The 18,439-nt window shown below is 42.4% G+C and overlaps 1 protein-coding gene across 1 annotated transcript in view; it reads right to left on the bottom strand.

Annotated features, from left to right (window-relative positions):
• Positions 1-18,439, bottom strand: part of ACSL6 (acyl-CoA synthetase long chain family member 6) — a 291,721-nt gene that overhangs the window by 92,386 nt on the left and 180,896 nt on the right. The window contains exons 9-10 of the mRNA XM_049707244.1: positions 13,347-13,447; positions 1,219-1,444 (exon numbers count right to left, since the gene is read on the bottom strand). The gene's annotated coding sequence lies outside the window, so the exon portion shown is untranslated. The remainder of the gene's footprint in view (positions 1-1,218; positions 1,445-13,346; positions 13,448-18,439) is intronic.

Raw genomic sequence — 18,439 nt, 5'->3', positions numbered from 1 at the left:
CAAAAGTCATATTAAAGAGGAATCCACAACAATTCAACATCTTTTCTCAATAAAATCTCTTAAAATTAGGAAGAGAGGATTTCCTATGTAAAAAAGAAAAGCAAGAGTTAATTCCTTGGGAAGAGGAGACTTGAATTCAGGAGCCAATCTACTTTCTAGTGGGAAAAGATGACAAGTATAACCCTAGGAACCCGAGTCTGCTGTCATCCCTAAAGCTATTAAAGCCTCATTGTGGTTTGTGTGGCGGCATACCCCAGAGAGAAGGAAAGAGAATATCCTGTGCATTCATAGAAACACTGGGGGGAACCACAACCTCTCAGTGATGACATACAGCAGGGAATCCAACCAAAATACCAGTTCATCCTGCACACATGTGCTGTACAACTCCAACATCACTCAAAATAATTTCCAAAAAATCTTTTTAATCTGTAGAATGAAAGCTCCCAAACAAGAAAAAGGTAATGGAACGTAAATCACCCAGGATGGACATGCTGGGCCCAAGCGTATACTGAAGAGAGGACAGTTTCACAAGGTGAATTCCCAGAGAACGTGGGGTAAAGAGTGAGGGAGGAGATGCTCACCTGTGGGAGCATCAGACTAAAACCCACAAGGCCACCCTCTCCACCCAAGAGAGGCCTGCCACCTGCCACCTCCTCCACTCAGTACTCATGCTGGTATGTGCTCGGTCATCTGGCTTTCAGGAGACACTCAATACAAGTCGGGTGTTGTAGGATTTCAGAATGAAAAAGAAATCATGAAGCAGTTGTAAATACCAACAGGACCTGTTCAGGCAGAGAATTAGAAACAATTTGCCCTAGGGGCAGCATTTTTTGTGCCAAAGTCAGCATGGGTCTTACGGGAGTGGGGAGGATGGACCTCTAAACTATGCCCTTGGAAAGGCTCAGGAAGGATGTCCTCAGGTGGTGAGAGCAGGCATTGGCACTTGAAGGAAGAAGGAGATTAGCAGACTGGTCCTCCTTCCAGGCACCTCTGCTCCCTCTGGCCCCCTTCCACGGACCCTGCCCAACAACATAAACACATTCAGCTCCTCTTCTTCCTTGGGCTCTCCCATTCCCATCACCATGTTTCTCAAGGGCAGGTCCTCCTGCCAGAGCAGGAATTCAGGGCCTCCAGCTAGCTCCAAATGCCCATGACCAGATTCTACTGAACCTCCAGCTGTATTACCCACAACTCCCTACCACGTGCTCTCTGCTTCACCTGGTTTTTGCTCCTCCCAGGAGACCTGATTCCGTGGTTCCTTGGCTGGGCAAACCGTGTCTGTCCTGTTTCACCCTAGACATCTATGCATCCAGATCAGACTCATCTTTCCAAGGCAAGCACAAATGATCCCGTTGGGGGAAGATCGTCCATATTCCTCTGAGGACAGGAGTCCATGTTGATCTGTCCTCTGGTTTGAGGTACTCAAACTTAGTTCTTCCTCCACCTGTAGATGGAAGAGAGAAGGAGGAAAGCCAAAAAGTGAGCACCTAGAGGGTAGAAACTCCAACAGAAGCAACTAAAAACTTTTGTACTACCCAGGAGTGTTTGTAAGGTGATTGAATATTTATTAAATATGAAAACAAATGTAACAGAAAATATACAGGGAAATATTTCCTTTACAAAAGTAACAAAGAAAAAAATAGAAAATGGGAGTAAACAAGACATGTTCAGGACCTAGATGAAGAGCAAGAAGGCTCCAATGAATGAAGAGATGAATGATATTCCTGGATTAAAATACTAAATATTACAAAGATATCAATTCTCCCCAAAGTTTTATTTACATTTAATGCAATCTCATTTAATTAATCTCTTTTGTTAAATTTAAAACTTAACAGAATGGGTAAGAATGTTCATGTACAATACTGGCTGAGACATTTTTTAAAGTAAATACTAAAAATTAGGGACAGGTGGTGGTGGGATGAATTGGCAGATCGGTATTGACATATATACACTAATATGTATAAAATAGATAACTAGTAAAAAAAATAAAGAAAAAAAAATTAGGGACTTCCCTGGTGGCGCAGTGGATAAAACTCCGCGCTCCCAAAGCAGGGAGCCTGGGTTTGATCCCTGTTAAGGGAACTAGATCCCACAGGCATGCCGCAACTAAGAATTCACACGCCACGGCTAAGGAGCCTGCCTGCTGCAACTAAGGAGTGTGTGTGCTGCAACTAAGACCTGGTGCAACCAAAAAAAAAAAAAAAATACTGCCACAATAATAAATGTCACAATAAATAATATACTGAATCACACAAAAATTAAATCTGTGGCACAGAAATAGATCAATTTACTAGAAAGCTCAAACACTAAACAAAAATACTACATGAAATTTTTAAATTTTGCAACTCAAAAACATTTATTATATGAGGAGCTCTTACAAATCAATTAGAAAAAACACACCCTGAAAAGAATAAGGGGCAAGAAGATGACTAAGCAATACAGAAAAGAAAAAAAATACAAATAGCTTGTAAACATAAAAATTAGCCAATCTCACAAGTAATCAAAGAAAAATTCAGTAAAAATAAGGTACATGTTTACTATTATTTATCAAAGTTTAAAACATGGTAATAGATTCCACTGAAAAGGGTTGAGGACGTGTGTTTGGATCAGCCTTTTGGGGTGGCAGGGCAATTAGACAAATGTATAGAAGTTTTAAGTAAGCACATTCAATCCACGAATTGCACTTCTAGGAATCTATCTTCTGAAAGTAATGTGTAGCAATAGCTATATATGAATAGTCAAAGATGTTCAGCCTGATATTACCTATAGCATAAAATATTTGAGGCAACTTCAATATCTACCAATAGTGGGTTATATTTTAAAAATTATTATATACACATAGGATAAAATACCATGCAGCCATTAAAAATAAGGGCGTAAGAGAATACACAATAATGCCAGAAAATGGTCACATGGCATTAAGTGAAAACAAGCTGTAAAATCCACTCTTCTGACAAATATTTATTGAGCGACTCCCAGGTGCTACTGAACAGCAATGAACAAGATAACGTTCCTACTCTCATGAAAGCTTCCGTTCCATTATAAAATTTATAAACCAGACTCTAAGCATGGTTCCAACTAAAAAAAAAAGGAAGATGTGGTTTATAACCACATCTCCCTTTATATAAGGGAGTCAAAAAAGACACAAAATGATGTGTCAAGAGAGAAAGCTTGGGATTGAGGGTGGTTTTTGTACTCTTTTTGGTACTTTTCTGAGTTTTCCAAATTGTCTGTCATGAACATATATTACATTTGTAGCCAGAATGAAAATCAAAAAATGTCATCTCTTTTCAAAGAATGTGAGTGGGACCTATGCCGGCAGTGGCTGTAGAGAAGACAGGCTGGGTAGGCGTGGGCTGGCTGCTCTGGGGATGGACTGAGGGGATGCAGGGGAAGGACTGCACTAGCGGAAGTGGGTGTGGGCTCCAGATAACGCAGGGTGAACAGTGGGAGGAAAGAAAAGTCCAGGCAAAGGAACATCTTATAAGTGTTTATCTAATATCTTCCCCCACAAAATCACATTGATCCTGATTACGGTGTCTTTCCCATGAGTCAGTGTCCTCACATGCCCAGGCATGGCTGAGGCCCAAGCCTCCCCTGAGGACAGAGAGGTTGCTCACTGATTTGACTCAATCCTTCCTAACCTGGCTTTTTCCTTTTTGAATCTCTCCTGCCTTTTTGGAAACTGGGTTTCAGAGTTGATCACTCATTTGATCACTTTCATTTCATCACTCATTTGTTCACTTTCATTTACTAAATGTTGTCACTTTTGGGCTCCTTCTAGTGTCCAGGCAATGGTGGCCAAGATTCTTGCCCACACCCTCAGCTGTTATAGATGTCCCCCCTGTCATTCCTGTGACAATCAATCCAGCCACGTCCAAGCCAAGTCTCTCTTCCCAAGAGACCTGAGGTCCCAGAGTCAGCCATGGGTAGATCTTGCCCCTGGGAATTAGAGTGATGGTCTTTGCATGCTGACCATCCCTCAGGTGGTTTCTTTCACTGGTGTGAATGAAGCTCTGCGGTGGAGTTTGGTATTTCCTCTTTGCAGCATGAGCTAAGAAACAAAGCTCAGAAGGAGGTTAATACTTCAAAACATTAACATGGCACATGCGATAGCTTAGACTAGCTTATAGGGCTTCTGCCAGGCCAGGTACCACCATCATCTTAGGGCAGCCTCCAGGATGACCTGGACTTTTAGGACCCTGTTCCTGCCCTCCCCTTCCAGTCAATAACTTCTGCGACCCCAGTTCTCCCCTTTCATCACCCTTACCCTTATACATCCCACACAAACAGGGCCTCATGACTTTCCAGCACTCATGCTGTTCTTCCCACCATGCTGGCCATTGGACCTCAACTGTCCCTCATCCTTCACTTTCATTTCTGTCCAACCCCAGCTGCACTGCTGCCCACCCCTCCCAACTCCCTATCAGTCATTTTTGTCAGAACCCAGGACTTTCCTCCTGTGCTGATGCCACAGTGAATAGGGTTTAGTCCTTTACTTCACTCTGCTCACCCCTGTGCAAGCCTGGTGTGTTGAGAGGAGGTGGATGTGGGTAGTCACAATATCGTAGGCTGCATGCTCTAACACCAAGTGGTCTGAGGGGCAAAGAGGGGCTCCTAGCCCAGGGCTGCTCTGAGTCCAAGTTCATCCCAGAACAGAGAAGAAAATGACTGTCCTGTGGTCAGGCTGCTCCCCTTGGACCACAACTCCATGGACCACATGGGCACTGAATCCAGCCACGATGACCTAAGTTTTACTTGATTTCATGACCCTCCCAGATGTCATACCTTTTTTCTTCCCCATTGACAGCCAAACTGCTTGAAAGAGTCATCTATATTCACTATTCCACTTCCTCACCTCATAGTGTGTCCCTGAGGTGTCACTTGTCAAGGTCATTGATGAGCACCATGTTGGATCCACGTCTTTGTTCTCATCTTGCTTTTTTGCTCAGCAGCTTTCAACTCAGCTGAAGGAAAACATTCTCCTGAATATTTTCCTCTCTTAAGTCCACGATTACACATTCCCCAGGCTTTCCTTCTATCTCACTGGCTGCTCCTTTGTTCTCCCTTTGCTGGCTTCTCTTTAGAAGAGTCCTTCCTCGAAATGTTGGCATGCCCCAGGGATGAATTCTCAGATTTGCATTTAAACTCCTCAGGTATCCTCTTCTAGGCTCATGCTGTAAGTACTATCTATACACCAATGACAAGTGTTTATTTCCCACTCTGACCTCTCTCCTGAGCTTCGGACTCCTACATCCAGCTTTCCCCTTGGTAGTTCCTGTTGTACATCTAAGTGGCATCTCTAATGAACCATGGCTCTGTGGACCTTAGGGCTGCTTTCCCAGCATCCATTCTGTTCCTCCCCCTTTTGTAAGCTGATATTCCTGTCCACACCTCCAGGGATGGTCTCTGATTGGTGAAGACAATTAATATAACCCCATTCCCATTTGCCACAGTGATTGGTGATCTAAATTGATCCAATCAAATTGAACAAAAGTTTAGAAATTTTGTTTAATGGTTAGGCAGTAGAAGCTTCTTCTTCTGATGGGTGTTGAGACTGAAACAATACAGTCATTTTATCCCACTGAGGGAAGCCAGATTGAGGACAAAGCCAGATTAAGGATCCATGGATCAAAACATGCTTGAATTCTGGACTTTTCAGTTATTAGAGTCAATACGTTCCACTTGATATTTAGGCCAGTTTGACTTGTACTTTCTGTTACTCTCCAATTGGAGCCTCATGACCATATGAGAGTAAACACAGAACTCTCATGTTCCTACCACCCTATCAACCTACTTTTCTGTGGTCTTCCCCATTTCAGTTCATGGCACCCCAATCCATTCAATGGTTCAGCCCAAATCTTCCAACTCATCCCTGACTCCGTTTATACTCTCACACCCTGTGTCTTGTCTGTCAGCAACTCTTTCGGTTCTGCTTTCAAAATATATGGAGAATCCATTCTCTCCTACTCTTGTCCCACTGCTGTCTACTCTCTCACAGCAGCCAGATGAATCTTTAAAAAACCTAAAATTAGATTACATCATTAGCCTGCTTTAAAATCCTCCAACTTGGAATAGAATTCAGAGTCCTTACCAGGCCTAACGACTGTATGGGATCTAGCCCTGCCTACCTTATTGACTCATCCCCTTCCACTGCCCCCTCCCCAACTACACTGGTTTCCTCTTCCTCAAAGTCTCCCTGTACTCTCATGGAAGGCCTTGGCACTGCTCTTCTATATCCCCACTTCTTCCTGTGGTTGCTTCTCTCTTGTCACTCAGGTGTGGACTCAGATGTCCCCTCCTCAGGAGGCCTTGCTTGAGGACACCACCTCATGATGCTCACCCAGTCAAACTCTATCACAGTGCCTTGTTTTATTTTATTAATGACACTTATCACTGTCTGAAATTGTCTTTTTTTGTGCATGTGTTCACTTCTTTATTGTCTGTCTCTCTCCCTCTCCTGGTTGCTCCTTGATGGCTGGCCCAGTCTTGTTCATTATTGTATCCTAAGACCTAACATTCATTGCATTTGGACAGATTGTGAATCTCAGCAATGTTTGTGGCTGTCGAAGCAGCAGCAGATTGTTGAGGCCTTGCTAATGTAGGACGCTGTGTCCCACTGCAGTGGAAGCCCCGAGTCCTCCACCAGGCTTCTGGGCAGAGCGGGGGTGTGGAGGCAGATGACAGGGCCCAGGGGAGAATCCATGAGGCTTTCAGAGACCTGGGCTCCAGATGGTGGTTCACATTAGTTCCTAGCTGTTCTATGGAAAAAGCGTCAGAGAAAAGGGGCCCAAGAAACCTCTGCGGCCGCAGTCACAGGAAGCCCCAGCCCAGAGAGGCCTTGGGGCGGGGTGTGTGTGGGGAGGTCTCCAGTCACCCTGAGGCCTTTGGTCACAGATTCCATTACTGCTGGGGCCCAGAGTCCCTGATGTCAGCGACCACCTTGGCCACTGCCGTTCCGAGGGCAGGCAGTGCTATCTAGGAGGGAGTGGGTACTGTTGCCATCACAAGACCTTGGGTCACATCCAGGACTCGGCTGGACTGAGGCCACTCAGGCCCAGGCCAAGGAGGGGCTGCTGCACACGTTTCCTGGCACATACTTCCTTTCTCCTTTTAGAGAAGCAAATGTCGCTGGGGCCTTGGCCACAGCTTCCTGCCTCCTTCTGAGATCAGAAGCCACAGCTGCAGTCTCAGTAGCTGCCCTGCCAGACTAGCTTCAGAGACCCAGGGCCAGGCACACTGCCCCCACCCCCACCTTTCCCAAAGTGGATGCCCTAAGAGCAGGGCGTACCTAGTGACAACCCGCTTGATACCTCCGGGAGTGGCAGCTCTGGCTCTGAGGGACCAGAGACCTCTGGGCAGATCTGCACTCAGCACAGGTGGGGCAGAGCTCCCCACCACTCCAGCTCCATGCTCTGGAAAAAATCACCGATCCACTAAGCAGTGGGCGCAGATGCACGTACTGAGGGGCTGCCTGTGGTCTGCCACCCTGGGCTGAGAGCTTCACTCAAGCACCCACTGGCTCCAAGATGGACACCTCTCCCTCATCTGACCCTGCCCTCCAGCCAGAGCATGTCTGTGGTGCTCCACTGGGCCACTCTCTCTGTCACTGCTGCCCATGTTGCTTCCTCCTTTCCCTGCTGTCTTCCCTCCTGTTGGCTGACTTCCCATCTTATCCTTCAACAATCAGTTCACAGGGCCTTCTTCCTGCAAGCCCTCCATCCACCCCACCAGCTGGGTGGAGACACTTCTCTCTGCTCCCACGACCTCAGCACCACATTGTGTTTCTGAAGGAGGCTGCCACCAAGTTCCCCAAGGGCCGCCTTGGCCACCGTATTTTAATTCATTATCCCTCCCTCCTCTTCTCACCCTTTCCCAGATCCCTTACTCTGCTCTACGTTTTCCAAAGCATTTGTCACCTTCTAATGTACCATATACTTTTTATTAGGACCTTATTGTTGTATTGTCTTTCTCCCTGCCAAGCTTCACAAGGGCAGGGATCTTTCACTTATGTATACTAAGCCCTCAGAAGAATGTCTGGCATTTAGCTGGTGATCAAAATATATTAGTGGAATGAATGATAGAAGGAAGGAACCACAGTTGTCTGTTTACTTGTTGGTGAGCTCCTCTAGGGCAGGACCTAAAGATAAGGAATCTCTATATCCTCAGCACTCAGCCAAGGATTGTGTGCAGAGCAGGAATCAGTAAATTAAAGCCTTCAGCCTGGCATTCAAGGCTCCCATCATCTACAACCAAGATTCTTGCCAGCCTCATTCTGCAAAGTAAAGCAGGAAGGAAGTGGTTATGGCTAAAAGGGTGGCCACATGGGTTGGCTTTGCCATCCTCACCGTGGGTCACTCCTGTCTGCCCACTCTGTCAATGTCTGGATCACTGCATGAATGGGACAGATGCCCAAATCTCCTGCCAATCATCAGTGGAGAGTTGAACCTGGGTGTGAATGATTCTAACATCTGAGCAAGTGTGTGAACTTCGTCAGCATGAGTTGTGTGACCATAAGATATGCTCTGGGGATACTCAGAAATAACTGAGGGATATTGTAGGGGCCTGGATGTGAGTGGGAAAGGGCATTTCCTGCAATTGTCCCAATTCCTGGAATTACAGTGGGGAGGGGAATTACATATTATAAATCAAGGAAGGGGCTTCCCTGGTGGCGCAGTGGTTGAGAGTCCGCCTGCCGACGCAGGGGACGCGGGTTTGTGCCCCCGTCCAGGAAGATCCCACATGCTGTGGGGCGGCTGGGCCTGTGAGCCATGGCCGCTGAGCCTGCGCGTCCAGAGCCTGTGCTCCAAAACGGGAGAGGCCACAACAGAGAGAGGCCCGCGTACCGCAAAAAAAAAAAAAAAAAAGGAGGAAGGAACCAATTCTTCATTAAATGGTGATGGACAAAATGGTTATTTGGGGGGAAAAAAGCCTGTTAAAATCCCTACCTCACACTACCCAACAAAATTAATTCCAGCTGCTTAAAACGAAATGTTAAAAAAAATAATAGAAGAAAAAATATATATCCTCTCATTTGGTGGGAGAGGATTTTCTAAGAACAAAAAGCAATGAAAGAATTCATCCAAGAGAAATCAAAGTATATATCCACATAAGGACTTGTACTTGAATGATAGCAGTTTTATGCATAGTAGCTCCCAAACTGGAAACAACCCACATTTTCATGGCTAGATAAATGTTTAAACAAATTATGGACCAGCCACACAATGAAGCACTACTCAGCAATAAAAAGGAAGGTACTATACATTTGCAGCAACATGGATGGACCTAGGGATTATCATATTAAGTGAAGTAAGTCAGACAAAGACAAATATCATATGATATCATTTATACGTAGAATCTTAAAAAATGATACAAATGAACTTATTTACAAAACAGAAATAGACTCACAGACATAGAAAACAAATATATGGTTACCAAAGGAGATAGTGGGGAGTAGGGCAGAGATAAATTAGGAGTTTGCAATTAACATATACACCCTACTAGATATAAAATAGGTAAACAGCAAAGACCTCCTGTTTAGCACAGGGAACTATACTCAATATCTTGTAATAACCTATAATGGAAAAGAATCTGAAAAAGAGCCATATAAAACTGAATCACTTTGCTGTATGTTTTAAACTAAAACAACGTTGTAAATTAGCTATACTTCAATAAAAAATCATTAAAAAAAGGAAATTACTATTGATACATGCAACTGCACAGGTGACTCTCAAAATAATTATGCTGACTAAAAGAAGCCAGACAAAAATGACAACATACTGTATGATTCCATTTACATAAAATTCTAGAAAATGTAAAGCATATAGTAGTGAATGGGTAGAAGGAAGAGATTACAAAGGAGTATGAGGAAACTTTTTGGAGTGATGCATATGTTCATGATCTTAATTGTGGTTATGCTTTTACACTTGCCTTCATATGTTAAAACTTATCAAATTGTACAATTTTAAAATGTGCAGTTTATTGTATGTCAGTTGTATCTAAATAAAACTGCTTTCAAAAAAGTCAGTGAAAAAAATCACAGATAAAATGGTAAATGGATTTTTAAACTTCTGAGTTATACCTTACATGTAATAATATGTACAGGTATTATGTGTACAATTCAGTGAATTTCTATATATGTATACACTTCTGTAAGCAACACTCAGATCAGGATCTGGGACGTTTCCAGTACTCCAGAAGGCTCCCTCATGTCACCCACTACACAATATCCCCCCAAACGTAACCCAAAAAAGGCCAGTTGATTTGCTAGCATACAAATTTAAAACTTCTATGTGTGAAAAATCACCTTGAATTACATTAACAAGTACTTAACATTCTGGAGGAAATATTTTCCACAAATATTACATAAAGTGTTGCTAATATGGAAAGCTCTTACAAGGAAAATACTTGAGATGTCAGTGGAAAAATGGGCAGAAGACATGAATGAACAAGTCATGAAGGAAGAAAGGAAGGAGAGAGAGAAAGAGAACAAAGAGAAAGGAAAGAAGACATTTAACCAGTCAGTCAACAAGAATTTATGATAGGACTGCTGTCATCTAGGCACTGAGCTAGGTGCTGAGATTATAAGCGGAAAGAAGACATAGTCTTCATAGTGTAGTGAGAAAGATGGACAAATGGCCATTAAAAGAGGTCGTCCAGTGGTTAGGACTCCGCGATTTCATGGCCAAGGGCGCAGGTTTGATCCCTGGTCAGGGAAATAAGATCCCACAAGCTGCGCGGAGTGGCAAAAAAAAAAAGAAAAGGAGAATAAAGTCTTCAATCCACTGAGGAAGCACTGGGGCTTTCTGACCCTAGAGTAGGTGTCTGACCCAGCTGTGGAGTTTTCCTGGAGGAAGAAGTGTCTGAACTCAAGCCTGAGAGGGCAAGAGGAGGGAGGTGTGGGAAGGTAGGGGAGGACACCAGCATTCATTCTTGAGTGCAAGAACAAGTGAGTACAGGCCTGGATGGGAGGGAAAGGAGCATGAGCTGCAGGGGCAAGGGGAGTGATGGGAGAGTAGGCTGGAGGGACGAGAAGCCATGACCTTGAGCACCAGGCAACAGAGAAACTCTGAAGCATTTTGAGGAGCACGAGAGTGAAATCACTAGACCTGAATGCCCATGTGCTTCAGAGGGAGCAAGGCCTCCAGCAGTGCTCTCTTTAGGGTAGCCTTATTGGGCAGTGGGCTCACAGCACACACTGGAGCAGAAAAAAAGGAGAGATGAGGCTGGGGAGAGAACAGAACTGCTACCCAGACCTCAGTCCCCCTCCTTGTCACTTGTGGTCCCTAGGCTTTTGCTTTCCTTATTAACTTCCCATATTTCCCAAGAAATCAAGGAAGGAAGACCTGATGACAATTAAGTAAAAGGAGAACACTGGCAAATATTAAGCTAGTTTTGTTCTCCCAGTAAATTATGTTGCCCCACAAGGCTTCCCCAATTCCTGCAGATGGAATATGAAGCACATAGGACTTCCAAGGATGGATGTTACCTCAGAGAAACAGAGAAAAGGCTTTACTTTCAAAAGCTCAGACTCTTAAGGATTCAGGACACAGGGTACAACTGCAAGATGATTTAGTGTCAGGTCTCTTGCCCAACTTGATAAAGGTTTCCTGGGCTGGTGGAGGGGAGTGTTTGGGGTAGGGGGAGCCAAAGTCCCATCCCTTCCTTAAGTTTGGCCAGAGGGATTTAAGGGATCTCAGTGTAGAAGGGTACTCCCTTGTTTGGTTTAGCTAGAGGTTTTCCAAACTAGTAGAGATGAAAAAAATGATAAAAAAAAAACTAAACCCAAAAAAATTAATCCAAAAGAACAAAAATAAATAAATAGAACAGGCAGGAAAAATGAAAGTCACTATGTAAGATGATAAAATTTATCCAAAATATGACAGTAATATTACATTTGAATTAAAAACAATGAAACATTCCAAGTAAAAGATAAAGGCTGTCTGACTAGATTAAAAAGCAAAAGGAGTGGGACTTCCCTGCGGGTCCAGTGGTTGAGACTCCAAGCTCCCACTGCAGGGGGCACGGGTTTTCTCCCTGGTCAGGGAACTTGGATCCCACATGCCACATGGCGCGGCCAAAAACCAAAAACCAAAAGGAGAGACATATCTAATGTGTAAGAGAAGTTGAAAGCAAAAGACTGAAGAAAGATATACCATGCAAGCAGTAACAAAAGAATGTGAAGTAAGACAAAATTGACTTTAAGACAAACATCCTTTTAGAAATAAAAGGATTTTAAAATTCATTGTCACTGGGCTTCCCTGGTGGCGCAGTGGTTGAGAGTCCGCCTGCCGATGCAGGGGACACGGGTTCGTACCCCGGTCCGGGAAGATCCCACATGCCGCGGAGCTGCTAGGCCCATGAGCCATGGCTGCTGAGCCTGCATGTCCGGAGCCTGTGCTCCACAATGGGAGAGGCCACAACAGTGAGAGGCCCGTGTACCGCAAAAAAAAAAAAAAAAAAAAAATTCATTGTCACTTTATAACAATGAACTGCTCAACTCAAGAGTATACAATTTAAATATTATATGCATAACTTCAAAACATGTAAAGGGAACGGAACTATAAGGATGATTAGACAAATTCACAGTCATGGTGGAAGATTTTCTCTGTGATTGACAGAATAACAACCAAAAATTCCAAAAATTCAGTAAGGATACAAAGACTTGAACAACACAGTAAGAAAATGTCCCAACCAATTTTGATGAATGCATTTTGTATAAAATGCTTTATTCATTAACTAAAGAATACAGAATCTTTTCAAATACACATGGAACATTTATAAAAATTGACTGTATACTAAGCCATAAAGTAAGTCTTAACAGATTTCCAAGGGTGACATCATCTAGAGCTACACTATCCAATATGGTAACCACTAGGCACATGCCGAGGACTTGAAATGTGGCTAGTCCTAATTATGATATGCTGTATGTGTAAAATATACACTGTATTTTGAAGACTTAGTATGAAAAAAAATCTAAAATATGGCATTTATTTTTATATTGATTACATGTTGATACTATTTTGGATATATGAGGTTAGATAAAACACATTATTAAAATTAATTTCCACCTGCCTCTTTTTAAAATGTGGCTATTAGAAAATTTTTAATTACATATGTAGCTTGCATTATATTTCTATTGAGCAGCACTGATATACAGCATATTCTCTGACCACAAAACAAGTAAGAAGGAATTACTAGGAAAAAAAAAGGAAGAAAACTAGAAATCCCCAAATACTTGGATATTAAGAAATACACTTCATAAATAGCCCACATGTCAAAGAAGAATTCAAAATGGAAATTAGAAAATATTTGAACTGGATAACAAAATACAAAATACAACTTACCAAAATCCGTGAGATGTTGCTAAAGCAGTAAATATGGCAAATTTTAGAGCAGGGGTTGGCAAAATACAGCCAATGGATCAAATCCAGGCCACAGCCTTATTCTGTAAATAAAATTTTATTGGAACTCAGTTACTTCCATTTGTTTATTTATTGCCTGTTGCTGACTTCATGCTATTATGGCAGAACTGAGTAGTTCTGACAGAGATCTGTCAAGCTAAAATATATTTACTGGGACTTCCCTGGTGGCACAGTGGTTAAGAATCCGCCTACCAATGCAGAGGACACGGGTTTGAGCCCTGGTCTGGTAAGATCCCACATGCTGTAGAGCAACTAAGCCCACGCACCACAACTACCGAAGCCTGCGCGCCTAGAGCCCATGCTCCACAATGAGAAGCCACCGCAATGAGAAGCCCATGCACCACAACTACCGAAGCCTGCGCGCCTAGAGCCCATGCTCCACAATGAGAAGCCACCGCAATGAGAAGCCCATGCACCACAGCGAAGAGTAGCCCCTGCTCACCACAACTAGAGAAACCCTGAGCCCAGCAACGAAGACCCAATGCAGCTCCCCCCCCCCAAAATATATATATACTATTTGGTCTTTTACAGAACAATTATTTGGTTTAGAGCCTTAAGTACATACATTAGAAAGGAGTAAAGAGTGAAAGGTAACAAGTTAAGCATCCACGTCAAGAAATGTGACGAAGAACAGCAAAATAAACCCAAAGAAAATGTATGAAAGGAAATAATAAAGAGCAAACAGTAATGAAATAGAAAATGAGCATATGCTAGAAAGGATCAGCAAAGCTCAAAGCTGGCTTTTTGAAAAACCTAAAACAATTAACAAACCTGTAGTGAAATAATAAAAAAAAAAGTAGAGAGAAGAATTCATAACCAATATGAAAAGCCATATGCTAACAAAATTTAGAAAAAAATCAGCAAATTAGGATAAAATTATAACCTCAAAATTGACTCAAGGAGAAATAGAAAACATGAATAATTCTACAACCTATAAAATAATGGATTCGGTAAGGAAACTCTGACCCCAAATGGGTTCAACAGTGAATTCTTCCCAAAATATTCAAGGAAGACATAGTTCCAATCTTATACAACCTCCTCCAGAGACTGTAAAATGAGGAAACACTGCTGTGATACCAAAACTGGACAGACAATATGAGAAGGCATTCTCACTAGAATAATGATATGCTTTATCATCCAAACCAGGGCACTTTTGAGAGTGAAAGAAACTGCTATTAATAATGATATAAGGATGACAAGTATTAACTGGGGTTGTCCCAAGCAAAACAGGACATATGTTCCCCTCAATCTCACTCATAAACATAGATGCCAAAATCCTAAAAAATATTAGGACACACAAACTAGCAACACATAAAAATGGTAATAATATATGATAACCATGTTGGGCTTTTTCAGAATACAGATTATTTTAACTCTAAAAATAATGTGATTCACCACATTAACAGATTAAAGAAGAAAACACAGGATCATCACAATATATGTGGAAAAGATTTTGGTACAATTAACATCCATTCATGATTAAAAAAAAAAAACCTCTCAGCAAACCTAGGAATAGAGGGAACTTCCTTAATCTGATAAGGGATATGTGCACTAAACTTAGAAGAAACACACTTAATGGTAAAACGATTGAATCTTTCCCTTTGAGATCTGTAACAAGACAATGATGCATGATACCACTACTTCTATTTAACTCTGCACAGGATGTCCTAGTCTGTATAGTAAAGCAAGGAAAATAAATAAAAGATATAAAAATAAGAAAAGTAGAAGCAAAATGCCGTTATTCACAGATGGTTTACCTGTATATGTATAAAGTTCAAAAATATCTATAGGTAAAGCTTTAATAGTGATAAGAGAGTTTATAAATTTGCTGGATACAAAATCAATCTATATAAATTATATTTCTCTATACCAGATAAAACTTACTAATTTGAATTTTTAAAAATATATCATTACTAATATTACATCAAAATACCAACTTCCTAAGCATAAATCTAACAAAAGATGTAAAAGTTCTCTACTAAGAAAATTTTAAACTTTATTGAGACATTAAAGAAATAAAAAAAGGATATATTATATCCATGGATTATGTCTTAATATTTTAAAGGATACCATTTTACTTAAATTGATATATAGAATCAATGCAATCCCAAACTCCCAGCATTTTGGGGGGTGGGGTGGGTTGAGGGGAGAAACTGACAGGCTGATTTAAAATTGACGTGGATAAAGAATAGTCAACGGCTTCCCTGGTGGCGCAGTGGCTGACAGTCCGCCTGCCAATGCAGGGGACACTGGTTCGTGCCCGGGACTGGGAGGATCCCACGTGCCGCGGAGCGGCTGGGCCTGTGAGCCATGGCCGCTGAGCCTGCGCGTCCGAAGCCTGTGCTCCGCAACTGGAGAGGCCACAACGGTGAGAGGCCGCATACCGCAAAAAAAAAAAAAAAAGAATAGCCAAGACACTCTTGTTTTTTTTTTTTTTAATTTATTTAATTTATTTATTTTTGGCTGTGTTGGGTCTTCGTTGCCACGCATGGGCTTTCTCTAGCTGCAGCGAGCGGGGGCCACTCTTTGTTGCGGTGTGCAGGCTTCTCATTGCAGTGGCTTCTCTTGTTTCAGAGCGCAGGCTCTAGGCGCGTGGGCTTCAGTAGTTCCTGCATGCAGGCTCTAGAGCGCAGGCTCGGTAGTTGTGGCACACGGGCTTAGTTGCTCCACAGCACGTGGGATCTTCCTGGGCCAGGGTTCAAACTTGCGTCCCCTGCATCAGCAGGCAGATTCTTAACCACTGCGCCACCAGGGAAGCCCCTAGCCAAGACCCTCTTGAAGAAAAAGGACAGGTGGGAAAATTTGTTCTACCAGATATATTATACATTATAATAAAGATGAATTATAAAATTTAAGACAGTGTGATATTGGTTCAAAAAGAAACAGACCAATGGAAGAGAAAAGAGAGCCCAGAAAGAGACCCACACCCACATATAAATGAACGCTTGAAATACGATAGTGATAGTAATGCAATTCAACAGGGAAAGGACAGCCTTCTCAAAATGGTGCTGGGAAAAATGAGTATTAATATGGAAACAAACCAGAGCCCTACCTTATACTATCCCGGGTCAATTAAACACATCAATGTGAAAAGCAAAACTATAAAGTTTTTATGTAGTATATGAGAAAACCTCATGGTCTTGAGGTAGGGAAGTAAGAAATTACTAAAGAACTTCGTTTCCTCAAAAGATACCATGGAGTGACAAGAAACAGAGTGGAAGAAGATACATGCGGCATATATACAATTCACAGAGCGTTAGTATATAGAATATTTAAAGAAATCCTACAAATAAGAAAGTTGCAGACAATCCCAGAGCAAAAGGTTGGACAGATGCTTCACATTAGAGGAAATCCAAATGGTTGATAAACCTATGAAAAAGTTCTCAACCTCATTAGTAACCAGCACAAGGCAGATTTAAAGCACAATGAGATATTATTTATGTCTACCAGATGGTAAAACATTTTCAAGTCTGGAAAACCAAAGAGAACTAGAAAAGCTTTTAGAATGAAGAGAGTTTGGCAAGATGGTAGTACAATTCATTGCCTTCTCCACCAGCCTCTCTTCCTCCACCCTGAGCAAATTCCATGGTAGATCTAAATCTACTTAGCAGACATTCCCAAACATCAAAAGTATACAGCCTGGGGCTGTGCCAGATCCTGCCATAAGCAATAGGTTTCCAGCCACTAGAGCCATCTTCACGTGGTGCTTCCACCTGCTTGCTACCCTGATTGCCTGGTGTTCAAGCCCAGAATGTTTATTCTCACAGGACTCCTAGACTAGTCCCCTATCCCCCACCCAGGGCTCCTAGGGCACAGGAGGAAGCCGATGTGGCTCACCACGGAAACCTCTGGGCCTAGTACACATGCTCTCATCAACAGAGAGAACCGTAGGTAAAACCGAGGCATACAGGAGGGCAGATACTGCTCTCTGGGTAGGTGAGGAAGCTAGGAGGGCCACACAGAGGTGACCATGAATTGAGTCTCAAGATGAAGAGGCATTCACCAGAGGGTGAGGAGCCAAGGACCCCCAGCTGAAGAAGGTCCAGGGATCAGGGTGGAGAGAACCCTAGGATTGGGGCTCTGCGGGCTCTGTCGCTACACTGAGAGATCTGAGCAATAGGAAACCTCAAGAAGAGTCCAGGTCAACTGAGAAAACATCTAGACTAGATTTTTTTTTAGGAGTAAAATATACATAACATAAAATTTACCATTTAAATCATTTTTAAGTGTACAGTTCAGTAGCATTAAGTGCATTCATATTGTTGTGCAACTGAAACTCTGTACCTATTAAAGGATAACTCCTCATTTCCCCCTCCCCTCAGCCCCTGGCAACCACCATTCTACATTCTGTCTCTATGAATTTGACTACTTGAAGTACCTCACATAAGCAGAGTGCAATAGTTGTCCTTTTGTGTCTGGCTTATTTCACTTAGCACAGTGTCTTCAAGCTTCATCCATGTTGAAGCATGTATCAGAATTCCCTCCCTTTACTAAGGCTGAATAATATTCCATTGTATGTATTTGCCATATTTTGTTAGATGTATTGATGGACACTTGGTTTGTTTCCACTTTTGGCTATTGTGAATACAGCTGCTACTGCAGACTGAAGGTTTTGTCCCTCCAAAATTCATATGTTGAAATCTAATCCCCAAAGTGATGGTATTTGGAGGTGGGGCCTTTGAAGGTGATTAGGTCATGAGGACAGAGACTACATGAATGGGATTCGTGCCCTTGTAAAAGAAACCACAGAGAGCTCCCTTGCCTCTTCTTCCATGTGAGGTTATAGCAAAAAGACAGCCATCTATAAACCAAGAAACAGCCCCTCATCAGACACCAAATCTGCCAGCATCTTGATCTTGGACTTTCCAGCCTCCAGAACTGTGAGAAATAAATTTCTGTTTTTTATTAGCTACCCTGTCTATGGTATTTTGTTAAAGCAGCCCATACAGATTAACATAGCTGCTATGAACATTGGTATATAACTAATGACTAGATGTTTCAAAGTGAGGAACTAA

Source organism: Orcinus orca, chromosome 3 (assembly GCF_937001465.1).
Source record: "Orcinus orca chromosome 3, mOrcOrc1.1, whole genome shotgun sequence".
Lineage (NCBI taxonomy): Eukaryota > Metazoa > Chordata > Mammalia > Artiodactyla > Delphinidae > Orcinus > Orcinus orca.
Note: the sequence above shows the minus strand (reverse complement) of the source record. Positions and strands in the feature narration are given on the sequence as shown.